Source organism: Crocodylus siamensis, chromosome 3, assembly GCF_052110815.1.
Source record: "Crocodylus siamensis isolate JL-2025a chromosome 3, ASM5211081v1, whole genome shotgun sequence".
NCBI lineage: Eukaryota > Metazoa > Chordata > Crocodylia > Crocodylidae > Crocodylus > Crocodylus siamensis.
Window position 1 is genome coordinate 206522633 of NC_143397.1, and position 12143 is coordinate 206534775.

Below are 12143 nucleotides of genomic sequence, written 5' to 3' on the forward strand. Positions count from 1 at the left end.
TTTTCAGAAACTGTATCTATTTTCTCTGCTAGCTACCCTTTGCACCTGCCCCACACCTCTCTCACTTTCTCTTTCTCAATATCATTATAAAATTTCTTCAGGCCTCTGCAATTGGAATTTACTACTCCTGTGGTGGCTGTATTTTCTCACCATTAGCCTCCTCCCCCTGCACTAAGTAATGTGGAAATGGAATATTAACTCTGCTGCCTAATAATTTTAAGTTGGTGATCAGTGTAATTGAAATACAGTAAAAGCTGTGCTATCTGGCATCTTACAAGTGGTTATGCTCTACTAACCAGCATGCCAGTTTGTAAGGTAAAGTGAAACTGGAAGTGCCCACCACGGTACTTCTGGTTTCTCTGAGCCCCCACGGCCAGAAGCAAAGCAGCCTGCGCTGCCGAGCCCCCAAGACCCGGGGGCATAACAGGATGCACAGGGCTGTGCAGGGCCCACCTCCCTGTCCCACAGGGCCCGCAAGGCCCGTGGGATGGGTGGCGATGTGGCGGGAGGGGCAGAGTGATGCCCCAAATGCGGCAGGAGAAGCGATGGCCAGGGCGGCTCAATTAACTGGCAAATTTTGTTATCCAGCATCCCCCATTCCCAGAGGGATGCCGGATAACAGAGCTTTTACTGTACTTGTAAATAAGGAATTGTGACAATCCTTGATACTCTGAGATACTGAGATTCTTGTTCAGTGCATCTTAAAATGTTTTAAAACACAATCTGAAGAAAAAATGTAAGGACTTGTAACAGCAGTTGAAGAATTCATGACTTCCCCATACCCCATTCTGCTCCATCAAGCTGAAAATTCTATTAAAAACCTGCCAGAGGTAGTAAAGTTCTCAAGAAATTTTGCAAAATATCAAATGAATTAATCAAATTTAGAGATTCTCCTCCTAATTCATGCCACTATACACCTTTCTCACCTTTTTCTTGTGTATCTAAAACTATAGAATACCTCTGAAATCACCATTTAATCTCATGCCAAAAAAAAAGTATCCTACAACCTCTCTGTAGGCATCCAGGACCAGGATTTGGGGATCTAAAACAAAGATGAGGTGAGCTTTAAGTGTCAAAGTCCAGAATTATGATCTGAAACTCTACCTATTCCTAAAGATATCTAAAATCCCTAAGCACCTTCTTTTACTTTAAAATTCTCAAGACATCTCTTCCTCTTCTATATATGTTTTTCCAGGTGGTTAGGGCACATGTCCTGGGAAGCAGGAGGCGTAGGCTTGAATATAGGGTGAGGAAGGAAATTTTTCCCTCTTGTGTTGCTATGGGTGTCAAGAGATTTTGTTTTGCCTTCCTCACAAGCACTGGGTGTAGGCCACAGCCAAAGCTATAGATTTTGATTGGGTTGTGCTGAAGTGTCTCCTGGGACTTTATAAACGCAGATGTTCCCAGCTAGACTCTTCTGCTCAGAGTCAGACTGATCACCACATTTGCGTCAGGATGGAATTTTACTCCACAGTCAGATTGGTAAAGGTTGTGAGAATTTTTGCTTTCCTCTGTACTGGGGTCAACTGTACTTGCCCAGCAGGTTTAATAGTTTTACTTTGGACTCTGACTTCTGGGGTTACTTGAGAATATAGCCCTCTTCCTTAAGGCTTTTCTTTAAATATGGTTAAAATTCTTTGTTCTTTCAGTTCATAAGATTGATCCTATAGACTTAAGCCAGTATGGAGGACATCACAAGTTTCTAGAGTCAAAGTATCAAAATGAGTGGCTCTCGCATAGTTCCTCAAATGTTTGCTCAGAATTCTGTAAAATATCTATCCAGTTCCCTCACTTCCTGAGTACATTTCCTACTATTAAATTTGCTCAGTCTGTATCTAGTCAACATCACATTAACCAGGTCAGAATATAATATTCAGTAATTACTATATAGGTAACTTCAAATCCGTTATTATATCACAAATTTCGTTCTTTAGTGAGCCTTTTTACTCGTGTCAGCTTTATAATAAAATCTTCAGTTTAAAACATGACTTCTCCGATTTTTGAAGAATTCATATTCTGCTAAAAGGGTTCTTCATACAGCAAGTTCATAAAGGAATAATATATGCAGACCTAGCACTGAGCTGGAGAAAATAATAACTGACAATTTGCCTCCTTGAAAGTCTTTTGACTACTAATAGGCTAACCTATTGGTGGACTGACATGTCTGGCCCTTATGTTGCTAAACATGTAAGATCACTATAAAGAATTAAAACTGCATTCATGTAATCTATGCATTCATGGAAACATGATGCTTTTTGATTACAAGACCTGATAAGGCTTTTGAAATAAGAAATTAGGGAGACACTCAGGCAAACTTCATGTCTGGTGTTACCACACAGGAATGAAAAATCTGATAGACAAGGACACAATGGGTGTGTCTACCTGTGCATTAGATATGGAAGAAGTAAATGCAAGTAAATTGCAAGTAAATCCTCCTGGGCAGGCATCTACATGTATAGGGAAGTGAGAGCAGATTTGCTGCTAATGGCAGCAAACTGCTCTCATTTCATGGGGCCCTGGAATGGGCCCCTGATGCCTAGGGGGAGCTCTAGGGGCTAGCAGGGAGTCCAGGGGCTAGCAGGGAGCAGCAGGTCAGGAGGCAGGTGTCTCCTGGCCAGGGCCACCTGCTGCTGGGACAGGAACAATGTCCCCTGCCCCAGCATCAGGGGTTTCCAGCCCCAGATCCCTAATTGGAGCAGGGGACTTGGAAAGAGTTGCAGGGGAGGGGATTGCCTTCCCAGCTGGGGGCTTGCTACTAGCTGCCTCACCAGCAGATCAGGGTCAGGGGAAGGGTCCTGCCCCACCCCTACAGCTCTTTCCAAACCCTATGCTTAGATCACCCGGTTGCGGTGTGGGGCTGAGGCCTGACCCTGACCAGGGCAGTTCCCAGCCCCTGTTCCATGATCACTAGGTAGGGGCTGGAGAGCCTGTTCTGTGCTTATGTTTGTGATCATGGAGCTGGGCAGGGAACAGGCTCTGCAGCCCTTGTTATCAGGAAGCTTCTAGGGCAATCTCTGTGACTGTACTGCTGGTGCTGGGAGATCCTTATCTCCCAGCCCAAGCTCTGTAGTCATCGGGCTCTGTAGTCACAGGGCTCAGGCTGAGACATCGTTATCTCCGAGCACCAGCTCCATGACTGTAGGGCCGGCACTGGGAGATAATGATGCCAGCCCTCCGGTATTGGAGCTGGTGCTGGGAGATAAGATTTTCCCAGTCCCCACTTCCCAATCATGATGGTGAAGCGGGGGCTGGGAGATGAGGATTGCCCAGTCCCCTGCTCCTGGATTGCAATCTTGGAGTAGTTGCCAGGGCAGTTTCCACCCCAGATATGCTCTCAGTTAAGCATCTACATGAATGCTACTGCACAGTTAGTGCAAGTAACCCCAAGTAAATTTGTACTGTACTGAGTCTCCTGCTTTTTGGGCAAGTGCCATAGCCAGTCAGCTACCAGGGCTAAAAAAAATATGGTAGGCTCATAGATTCATAGATGTTAGGGTTGGAAGGGACCTCAGTAGGTCATTGAGTCTGACCCCTGCCGTGGGCAGGAAAGAGCACTGGAGTCATAGTCAGATGACCCCAGCTAGGTCCTTGTCCAGTCTCCTCTTGAAGACCCCCAAAGTAGGGGAGAGCACCACTCCCTTGGAAGCCCATTCCAGATTCTGGAAAACCTTACTGTGAAGAAGTTATTTCTAATGTCCAACCTAAATCTGCTCTCCATCAATTTGTGGCCATTGTTTCTAGTTATTACAGGGGATGCCCTAGTAAATAGAGCATCTCCTATTTCCTGCTGCCCTCCCCTGATAAATTTATAGGCACCCACAAGATCACCTCTCAGCCTTCTCTTATGAAGGCTGAAGAGATCTAAGTCCCTCAGTCTCTCCTTGTAGGGCCTTGCCTGCAGGCCTCTGACCATACAAGTGGCCTCCTCTAAACCCTCTCAAGATTCTTTGCATCCCTCTTGAAGTGCAGTGTCCAAAACTGGATGTAGTACTCCAACTGTGGCCTGACCAGTGCTACATAGAGGGGAAGCATCACTTCCCTGGACCTGTTCATCATGCATCTGCTAATGCATGATAAAGTGTGCTTAGCTTTGTTGATCATTTCATCACATTGACGACTCATGTTCATCTTGGAGTCAACTATGACTCCAAGATCCCTTTCTGCTGCTGTGCTGCTGAGAAGGTCATCCTACAGCCTGTAAGTGTGTTGGTGGTACTTTTTTGTCCAGGTGCAGCACTTTGCACTTGTCTTTGTTGAACTGCATCCTATTTTGTTCTGCCCATTTTTCCAACCTGTCCAGATCCACCTGGATCCATTCCCTACGCTCTGGTTTGTTAACTTTGCCCCATAATTTAGTATCATCTGAGAACTTGGACAGGGTGCTCTCTACGTCCTCTTCCAAGTCACCAATGAAGACACTCAAATAGCACTGGTCCAAGGACTGAGCCTTGTAGGACTCTACTGCCCACATCTTTCCAAGTTGATATGGAACCATCCACCACCATTCTCTGGGTGTGACCCCTAAGCCAATTTGCCACCCACTTGACCGGGTAATCACCTACATCACAGCCTTGTTTATTTACCCAATTTATTTACGAGAACAGAATGCAATACTGTGTCAAAGACTGTCTTAAAGTCTAGGTAGATGACATGTATCTCAACTCTTGCATCTAAGCATTTTGTGACCTGGTGGTAAAAAGAAACCTGCACCTCCATGAATCCATGCCGATTTTCTTTCAGCATTATTTCCCCTGCTAGGCTCCCACAAATGTGATCCTTAATGATTTTTTCCAGAGTTTTCCCAAGGATAGAGGTAAGAGTAACTGGCATATAGTTTACCAGTTCCTCCTTCCTCCCCTTCTTGAAAATAGAGACCACACTGGCCCTTTTTCAGTCCTCTGGGACCTGACCAGAGCACCATGAGTGCTCAAACAGCCTTGCCAGCGGCTCTGCTATGACACCGGCCAATTCCTTCAGCACCCTTGGATGAAGTTCATCCGGGCCTGCTGATTTCAACACATCCAGCCCCTCCAAGTGCCCCTTCACTAAGTCTGCACTAACAGTTGGTGGGCTAGCTTTCCTCCTGTGTCTGTCTGTGATCCAATTGGGAGATTTGTCTTGGTCTGTGTCTAGGAATACAGATGCAAAGAACTCATTGAAGAGCTCAGCTTTGTCCCCCCTCTCTGTCACTCATTGCCCTAGTTTGTCCTCTAGGGGTCCTATGCTATCCCATGCCTTCCTTTTGCTCCCTATATACCTGAAGGACTTTTTGTTGTCCTTATTTTTTGTCACCAGTCTAAGTTCTAATCCTGCTTTTGCCTTCCTAACTGATTCCCTGCAAGTGCAAGCCAGGGAGGTATACTCCTCCTTAGTAGCTACCCCCCTGTTTCCACAGCCTGTATACCACTTTCTTTGCCCTTAGGCTTTCCTGGACTTTCCTGTTCAGCCAAGGGGGCTTCTTGGCCCTTTCCCCCCTTTTATGTTCAATGGGATTGTATCCTTCTGCGCCCACAGGATCACTCCCTAGAGGAACGACCATCCTTCCTGGACCCCAGTTTCACCAATGCTCTTGAGCTTTAATGCCTCACTAACTAATCTCCTGAGCACATTGAAGTTAGCCTTTTAAAGTCTAGCACTTCAGCCCACACAACCCACCCTTCACCAGATAGTGAATTCAATCAATTGATGGTCACTAACCCCTAGGTTACGTTGTACCTGCAGATTCCCCACCCCCTGTAACTAACACTAAACCCAGCAAAGCATTTCCCCTAGTGGAATCATATACCTCCTACATTAGGCAGAGGTCCTGTATGTAAGTTAAGAACCTATGTGAGCAGCTAGATTTGGCTGACTGCTCCTTCCAGAAGATGTCAAGGTAGTGTTAGGTCACCCATGACAACCATATCTCTCAACCATATGGCCCCTGAGAGCTGTCTGGAGAATTCCAAGTCTAGTTCATCCTCCTGGTGTGGCAGTCTATAATAGACCCCTACTACCAAGGCCTTTTGCTCTCTGACCCCTTTGTATCCTGACCCACAGTACCTTGATTTGGCCCTCCTCTGATCCCATCTTGATTATAGAGGATGTATATTGTTCCTTAAGGTGGGGGGAGGGGGAGAGGTTGCTTTATGTTTTTCCCCCAATTTACCCTGTCTGTACAACCTGTAACCCTCAATGCCTACTGCCCAATCGTAAGTAGGGTTCCACCAGGTTTCAGTTAGTCCAAGGTCAAAGTTGTTGCTTGCAAGCAGGACTTGCTCTCCTGCTTGTTCCCCATGCTCCTAGCATTAGTGTAGAGACATTTAAGCCCCCTGTTGGGTGTCCTTCATACCTGCCCCTGTCCTGATGTCTATTGTGCCCCTTAGTGCTTACCTGGAATGATCTAGTGTATTACTCGTGGCTCACTGATCCTAGGTTCTTCTTATCCTCTGCTTCCCTGTTCCCCAACAAACCTAGTTTAAAGCCTTTTGAGATCAGCCAACCTGTAAGGAAATGGACTCTTGCCTTTAGAAGAGAGATGAAGACCATCTTGTCCCAGGATGCCTCACTCATGGCAGTGCGGATCGTGCTTGTAGAAGCCAAAACCCACATGATGGCACCAACTCCAGAGCCACAGATTGACTTCTCTGATGCAGGTGTCTTAATGCTGACAGCAACCACTGACTGGAAGGATGGACAAGAAGGCCACCTACACCCCCGACTTCCTAAGCCTGGCCCTCAGAGCCCTGTAGTCACTCGTGATGCAGTTTGGACTACTGGCTGCATCATTCATGCCCACATGAACGAGGCCCATGGGATAGTAATCAAAGGGCTGGATGAGGTCGGGAATCCTTGCCGTGATGTCCTGGATCCTAGCTCCAGCTAGGAAGCAAACCTCCTGTACCATGGGATCCGGTCAATAGATAGGCCTCTCTGTGCCTCTCTTCCTCTGGCTGCTTAGTTGTCACTTAGTCTGCCTGGTGTTTGTTGTGGACATGTCTTCTGCCATGGCTTCCTCTCCTGCATCATCCTCCAGTGCTGCCAGGGCTTTGTATCTGTTCCCCAGTTGCTTTGGGGAAGCAATCACAGCTGCACACTCTCTAGCTCTGGAGGTGACTGTCTTCCATTCAGCTGTCCTGGGACTTTCCCATGATGTCTCTATGCCAAGTGTCTGGTCTTACATATAATGAAAGTAACTATCAATCTCATCCTCAGCAGCCCTGATCCCCGCCAGCCTGCTCACCTCTGCCTGGAGTTCCCTCACCTGTCCCTCCAGGGCCTCAATCTGGGCACATGTGGGACAGGCAAGGGAACCCCCAGTCCCACATGCTACCCCCAGGCCTCAGAGGTCCCGCCAAGCAACCCCTGCAGACAGGGGCCAGGCCACTACCAACACATCCAAGGGGCCTGTCTGGGTGGAGGCCTCACAGGAGCTGTGGGCCAGAGGCAGCAGCAGGGCAGGGGCCCTGGCTGTGCTCTGTGTCACCACTCCTATAGTAGCCCCCCTCCTCATTCACTTACCTGAAGTCTCTGTCAGAAGTTCCCATGTATTCCTGCCCACAAACTGGCCTGCAAACTGCTCCCCTGTTGGCAGTCCCTGTTTGCTGGATTTCTGGTCACCTGGGAAGTCTCCTTTTATACCATTTTGGGCCTGGGCTGACTGAGGCCCAGGCAGGAATCACACAGCAGTCAGCAATCCCACAGCAATCAACAATCAACACTCACTCAGCAGTGAACACACAGCACTCACTCGCAGCTTATCAGAGCAAACCCCTGACCAAACAAACAGTCAACTAAACCAAAGGTGCAGGCAGCTGGATCACTTACATTTCCTGGGCAGGATCTAGTGCCTGACCTGGCTTCTTCTTTCCTTCCTCCCTTCTCTTGCCTTAATGCAGCTGTTGACTCTTTGGACTAATTGAGATTTTGTAAAGAGCTAAAAACAGTTTCCTGAGCTATGAAATAGGAGGTAAGAGACCAGGAATGTCTAAGAGGGAGTAAAATTGCTGAGCACAGGATGGCTTGATAAGTGCAGCATCAAGCCCATTAAAAAGGGGAGAGGGTTGTTAACACCTGTGGAGTGAAGAACAGTTAGAAGAACTCAGGTAGATTGTAAAGAGCCATGATAGTCAATTGACTCCCTCAGCGCTGTCTAAATAGAAATGCCACTGTTGCTTCTGACCAGTTGATTTTTAAGCTTTGGTTAGAGCAGGAATGCACCCCTCCTGAATCTGCCCTTGCTGAATTGTGCACCTCCCTTTACTTGGCTGCTGGAATGGAAGAAAAAGAACAGAAGCAGCATCCATCTCCATGCTTCTATTCTGTGCTGAAAACCAGCTTTTCCACTTAAGAAAAGCACCACAGTTTTGGAATGATAACTTTTGGCAAAAAGGGTACATGTCATATATGAGTACTGTTATTAACTTGATGTTGTGTTCAGTTTACATTTCCTCCACAAGTTGCATTTTAAAATGATAATTATTTTAGAAATTAGAAAACAGAAACAGTTATTGACGGTCCATGTTCCCCTGAGCACTACCAGGAGTAACTGGGAAGAACGGCCACAAGTTGACTGAGAGTAGGTTCAGGCTAGACATCAGGAAGCAATACTTCACAGTCAGGGCGGCTTGGATCTGGAACCAACTTCCAAGGGAAGCGGTGCTCACTTCTACCCTGAGGGTCTTCAAAAGGAGGCTGGATAATCACCTAGCCGGGGTCGTTTGACCCCAGTACTCTTTCCTGCCATGGCAGGGAGTCGGACTTGATGGTCTGCCCTTTTGACCCTACTAACTATGAAACTATGAAAATGCCCGCAAACTGTTCCCCTGTTGGCAGTCCCTGTTCGCTGGTGTCCTATCCTCCCTGGTATCCCCTGGCATTCGCTGGCATCCATTTCCCCCTGTGCTTTTCCCTGGAATTACATTCAGATATATGCATATGTAGCTGCACATGTGCCTGATCAGTGCATAGCCTACTGTGCACATTCAGTCTGCCCCCAAGGAATTCTGCCCTTAGGGATTTGAATGTAAAGAAGGCCTGGAGTTTCTTTAAGGCAAAAAGATAAAACTTTAGAATTTACAAGAGGAAGAAGCTTATATAGATGAACACCAGCTTATATAGAGAGAATATATGTGAAAAAACATATGCCCTGTAAATAGATATTGCATTTATCTCATTGGAAAACCTTTTGTCCTGGGTTCTGAATAATGTACAAGTCTGCCATCCACTTATGTCTGCAGGTTAAAATGTGCTAACATTTTCTGTAATTGTATTGTGGATTGTTCGCTTGATAAACTGACTAATCTGTGTAATGTCACTGGCCACCTACTGGCAGAGCAGCAATACAGCTTGGAAAAATGGTGTGTAAATGACTGTGCCATGCCTCCTCTGATCCAGGTCAAATCCTGAGGAAATTAGGCCCATGTCAAATTATACATCTAGTTATAACATTAAATAGAAATATTAGGTGCAAGCACAGGGCATACAAGGAGTGAGGAAAACAGTACAGATCAGTGAAGAAAGCAAGAAGTGTAGGGATAAAGTATGAACTTCCAGAAGTTAAGCTGCTTTGACTATATAAAAGGTATTTTAAAAATAGCAAATGTTCTCCAACCATATAAATAAAAAGAGAATAAGGGAAGAAATGAAGATGGCTAGAGATTAAAGAAAACCTAGATGTAGCCCAAAAATTTAGCTAATATTTTGCTTCATTCTTCTTTAAAGACAATAATGAGACACTAGGCGCAAAGGCAGAAAGAACAATTGAACGAGGTTCTGGAAATGGAAATGACCACAACTAAGGTGGAGGAAATACTTAATGAGTAAATTCATCCAAGCTAGGAAGAATGACCTGGATGATCTCTGTTCTACAATTCTGTAAGAACTGCCACATGAAATCATAGGTCTAGTAACAAGTATGTTTAATAAATCTATCAAATTGGCGGTGGCACAATATGTTTGGAAAACTGCATTTTTTCAAGAAGGAGGAAAAATGATCCAGGCAACAATTGGCTTGTTAGTCTGACCTTGATAGTAAGCAAAGTGTTAGAACTATATGTTTTGCATTCCCCACTTCCCCTCTCATACATATATACGCACTCCTTTGTATATGATTATAAATATTGATTTAACAGCACATCACTGTCATCTTTTCAGTTTCTCATATCATGTGGAACAGAAAGTGATCCTTAGAAAAAAATGAACAATTCCTTTTAGGGAATTCATTAAAATGGATACTAATGATTTGATTTAGGTTGTTGTCTCTCAGACTTGATCTACAAACTAAACATTGATGGTTGTTTAGATACAAGTAACCACAATGTATTTTTATTTTGTTATGTGCAAACAGAATATTGCTCTGGTCAATAATCTGGACTGATGGTAGCAAAGCTATAGATAATGTTGAGTCGGAACTTGCTGTTACAAATTCTGTATGTCAGTGTCTCACCATTTGGGCCTATCATGTAACTATACCAGGGGGAATTTGAATGAAATTCTAACCACTAATTACTGTGTGTAGAAAGGTCTCCAACTTGTATTTTGTGTTTGTGTATTCTTTTTCTTTTTTTTTTAAAGGGAATTTGGGAAGACATAAAAGTAGATACGCCTTACTTCCACACAATTCACATTTGTGGTCCATTCCTGTTTGAGGGATTATTAGGGATAATCAGTCACTGGTCACTCATTCCTTCTGGTCCATTTGCATACATGAAGTAAGTAACTCTTGCCCTAGTTGTCATGGCAGTGGCTCCCGTTGATAAATGATGTAACTAATACTACCAATAACATTGCATTCATGAGGAAGGGTCACAGGAAAGCATGTTGTGAAAATGTACTGTATTTTAATAAGCTGCTTCTTGGCTCTTCGGGGCTTGATTGATTCTTTACAACTTACTTTATTTCCCTCAGAAACAGTTACAGAAAAAATAAGATCTACAGATTCCTTTCATGTATCTGCTTTGTTCATTAGATTCTTACAAATTGAATGCTATGATTCAAACTATTGTGAGAGTGCAACAGTACGTAGTGATAGAGAGTGAACTCCTTCCAAGGCAGATTGTACATGATGACTTTATATTACTTGGATTATGATTCATCTCAGCATTGCTAGTATGCATTACGTGGCTGAGCAATAACTGAGAAATCCAGACTATTGAAACATTTAAAAGATGTTTATCTGACAGTACTGGAAAAGCACAGCATGGGGGGAAAGATGCTATTGGAAGATTCCAGTTACTTACAAAACAAGAAATGAAGTGATGTCTACCCTTGTGATTACACTGAGGTCTTTTTTAAAGGCTATTCATTTCAATATATCACTTTAATTCACTGCCACCCCTATCACATTAGGCACCTACCCTTGGAAACAGGAATTAGGAAACAGGAAACAGCCATTACGATCACAAGTGTATGGATGCATTTTTCTGTGTAGTCTGAATCAGGCACTTAAGTTCTTGAGTAGGACAGGAGTTCGGACACATGTTAAATTAAACATTTACAAATGGCAAGTTTGTATGCCCTACATTTAAGGTTTTTTCAAAAACTGGCTGAAGAATTTTTTCAACTTTAATCTTTAACAGATCCCAGAATTCTAGGAAAATTTCAGAGGACTGGAGAAAAAGACAATATTACACCAATATTTCAAGAGGATAATGGGATAATCCTGAAAACCACAAGCCACAAGCCTAAACTGTAGGCCAGTCACTCTCACCTCTATCCTTGGGAAAACTACAAGCAGTATAACTGTCCTGCACACAGTCATGGATAGGTTTATCTGGGGTATAATCAGTAGAGAATTAAAAGGTAATAGCATAATAAATGCCAATTGGCATGGCTTTATGGAAAATAAATCTCAAACAAGCATTTTAATATGAAAAAATACATGTTGATAAAGGTGATGTAAGAGTGATGTAGTCATGTTTCTTTATCGAGATAAACCTCAATAAAGGTGACTGTTGGCATAATAAGCTTCAGTAATGCATTTGATATAGTCTTGGTTAACTTTTTAATACTTAAATAATTGCTATACAGTGTAAATATAACTCTCATTATATAGTGAGAAATTTGTTAGCTAATATACTTCAGAAGTAATTGTAAAGGAACATAAGAACAGGACTGTAAAGAGCACTTTGGACCATCAAGTCTAATTCTCTGCACTTACAGGC

The 12143-nt window shown here is 44.1% G+C and overlaps 1 long non-coding RNA gene across 1 annotated transcript in view; it reads left to right on the top strand.

The window, feature by feature from the left end:
* Positions 1-11845, top strand: part of LOC149869373 (uncharacterized) — a 44979-nt gene extending 33134 nt beyond the window's left edge. Inside the window, exons 8-9 of the long non-coding RNA XR_016441468.1 lie at positions 10555-10691; positions 11559-11845. This is a non-coding gene — a long non-coding RNA (uncharacterized LOC149869373). The remainder of the gene's footprint in view (positions 1-10554; positions 10692-11558) is intronic.
* Positions 11846-12143: the final 298 nt, after the last annotated feature.